The sequence below is a fragment of the Orycteropus afer genome, unplaced genomic scaffold, assembly GCF_000298275.1.
Source record: "Orycteropus afer afer isolate SDZICR_OR568_19922 unplaced genomic scaffold, OryAfe1.0 scaffold00391, whole genome shotgun sequence".
Lineage (NCBI taxonomy): Eukaryota > Metazoa > Chordata > Mammalia > Tubulidentata > Orycteropodidae > Orycteropus > Orycteropus afer.
In genome coordinates, this window is record NW_006921978.1 from 1,702,512 (window position 1) to 1,706,128 (window position 3,617).

Consider the following 3,617-nt stretch of genomic DNA (forward strand, 5'->3'; position numbering starts at 1 on the left):
GTCCAAGATTATCTTCTGTGTCTGTGTTAATTGGTTTCCCTTTTCTTTGTTGAAGAGGGTCTGTGCAATCCTTCTGCCTAGTCCGCCATCTTGCCCCACCTCCTTGTATTTTTGATATATGTAATATTCAACACTATTTATTTCAAGAAAATCATGATGTAAGGCATAGACAAAGCTTTAACTTTCTCCATTGACTATAGTGAAGAGGGCATATAAATATCTAGAATGTTAAGAGAAAGAATGAGGTCATTGTTATAGTCCATGAGCTAAATTAAGTCTCACATAGTAGTGGGTGGTACTGCTTCTAAATTATCTTCTCATAGATCTTACTCCTTTCCTTTAACACTAGGTACATGGACTGGGATTTTTGTTTTTCAAGGAAGAGAACAAGAATACTGTTTCCTCATTTTTTACTTGGAACTTTTGACTTGACATCTTTTGAAACTCACTTTCTCTGAAATTTCCCTCCTCTCCCTCTGACCCTGCAGGTTCTTGCCCACGTCCTCTCCTGTACAGGATGAGCTAGCTCTCCGAGGCAATTTTCTCTGCTTTGGAATGCATCACATGAAAGCCCAAAGAACAAATATATTCTTTGATTTCTTGCAACTCAAATTTACTAATTGTATCTGAGTCAGGATTGTTTCAGATTCCAGCTTTGGTGATTTCTCCCTTTTGTCTTTCACACTGTTGGCACAGTGAGATTACAATTGCATCTGTATTACTTGGAGAAACTCAGACTATAAACTGATTATTTACTGTAAACAATTCCAAACAATCAGTTCCTCTCTTGCACAAATGAATGTGCTTTTAAAAGATTGAATGTTGATTCTCTTTCCTTAATCCTTGAAAAGATTTTCAGATCCGACTTGATGGCAGTGAGTTTGGTTTTTTTTTTTTTTTTTTTCTGTAGAATAAAAATGTACACATTCACTTTTATCAAACCTCTTTTGAAACAAACAGAATTTCTACTGAGGTCACATACCCAGTTTCATTCAATGACTTCAGATATAAAAGGTGATTTTTAATTTTCCATCATGATAGGGAAAAAAAAAAAAAACTCACTGCCATCAAGTCAATTCCAGCTCATTCAAACTCTCATGGGGTCTCTGAGGTGGTAAATCTTTATAGAAGTCGATTGCCCCATCTTTCTTCCACAAAGCAGCCGGTGGGTTTGAACCACCAATCTCTGGTTAGCAGGCAAATGTGTTAGGCACTGTACTACCAGAGCACCTTTGGGGAAATTGAAGTGAGAGAAATAACAAAAACTGCTGCTCATTAGAGTCAATAATACTCAAACCCACTGTCATTTAGTCAATTCCAACTCATAAAAGCCTCTATTGGGTTTCCAAGGCTGTAAATATTTATTGAAATAGATTGCCTCACCTTCCTCCCATGGAGCAGTTTCTGAACTTGAACTGCCAACTTTCTGATTAGCAGGCAAATGCCTTACCCACTGCACCATCAGAGCTCCTTTAAGACAATAATACGGGAGCTCTTGTGGTATAGTGCCTAAGGCATTTGACTGCTAACCAGAAGGCTGGTGGTTCAAACCCACCAGCCACTCTTCAGAAGGAGTGTTGGACAATCTACTTCCGCAGTGATACCACCTTGGAAACCCAAGGAGGGGTCACTATGAGTCAGATCCAACTTGAACAGATAATGCTTATTGACCAATTCTTACATGCCAGACACTCTTTTGAGTGCTTAACCTACAATATCTCATTTTATACTTACAAAAATACTGTATGAGCAGTTACTGCCAAAGTAACATCCTCACTTTACAGGTGATATTACTGATGATATCCATCCTGAAGAAGTGCAGCAGGAGTACTCCTTGGAAGTAAGAATGGCTATACTCCATCTCACCTATTTTGGTCATATTGCCAGAAGGTACCAGTCCCTGGAGAAGAGTCATATACCTGGTAAAATAGAAGGTCAGTGAAAAAGGGGAAGACCTTCAACAAGATATATTGGCACAGTGGCTGCAACAATGGGCTCAACGACTGCCAGGATTGGTAGCCTGGCACAGGACTGGCCAGTATTTCATTCTGTTGTACATGGGGTTGTTATGACTCAGAGTTGACTCCATGGCACCTAACAACAAAACATCACTGAAGCATAGAGAAGGTAAACAAATTGTTCAAGATCACATAGCTATGGAGAAGCAAATCCTACCCAGAAGTCAACTATACAGTTCATTCCCGAACACACACTCTTAACTTCAATCCTTCACTGACTTTTAGCAATGTGAGAAATGTATAGAATAATTAAGAAACCCTCTTTTAAGGAAATACTGTGTTTAAATATTGCCATAAGAGTATTCATTCTCAGCCACTGTTTTTGCATTTTCGGTTCTAAAACACTGACTTGTTTATCATGCTTCCATTTACTTGGTTCTTATCCATTTTACAAAATACGATATGGTGTATTCATATTCATATACCAAGCAATAAGAAAATTTTACATTTCTATTGCATATGACTAAATATTCTGTGCAAGTGATGTACATGAAATGCAACAAAATCATTTGTATCTCTCTCCATCCTAGAGTTCTTCTCTAAAGTTAAATATACATTTCTAAATGTCTCTTTGACATCTTCATATGGATCTCCCATCAAAACCTCTTGCCATAGAGTTAATTTAAATTCATAGCTACTTTAACTGCCACACACATCTTTCTCCTTCTGAGTAGCTGGTGGGTTTGAAACACTGACCTTTCAGTTAACACCAAATTGTAGCCATAGAGTCAATTCTGACTCACAGTGACACTATAGGACAAAGTAGAATCTCTCTGTTGGGTTTTCAAGGTTGAAATCTTTATGGAAGCAGACTGCCAGATCTTTTTCCCACAGACTGGGTGGTGGGTTCAAACCACTGACCTCTCAGTTAGTAGCCTATCTATGCACTTCACCACTGCACCACCAATGTCCCTTTGATTTCCCACAAGCATTGCAAATCTAACTTGTATCACTGCTACCATCATCACCTGTTTTTTTCATTTAGCTTTCCATGTTTTCATTAGTAGCAATGCCAATTACCAGAAAAGTGAGAATTACCCTCATTTCCTTCCTCCCTTTCTCCAAATAAGGAGCTCTGTTGGCACAGTGGTTAGAGTGCTCAGCTGTTAATCAAAAGGTCGATAGTTAGAACTCACCAGCAGCTCTGTGGGAGAAAGATGAGGCAGTCTGCTTCCATAAAGATTTGCAGCCTTGGAAACACTATGGGGCAGTTCTACTCTGTCCTATGGGCTCACTATGAGTCAGAATTGACTCGATGGCAGTGGGTTTGGATTTTTTCCCAAACATTACTTGTGAAATATTTTATTTCATTCCTCTCTATCCCAGCTGCATGGCCTTACTTGTAACCCTTATAACTTCTTCATTAGATTTCTCTAAGAGTTTCCAATCTAGCTTCCAAATAGCTGCCAGAGTGAATTTCTTAACCTATAAATCGTACCATGCTCTTCACTAGCTTCAACTCTTTAGTAGTTCCTCATATCTTCTGTCTTAAATTCAAACTCCTTTGTGTTCTGGCCCCTGCTATTCTTCCTGGCTTCATTCTCAAAATTCTGTATGTACCCTTCACTCCAATAAGACCAACCCACATTTAGTCTCTCA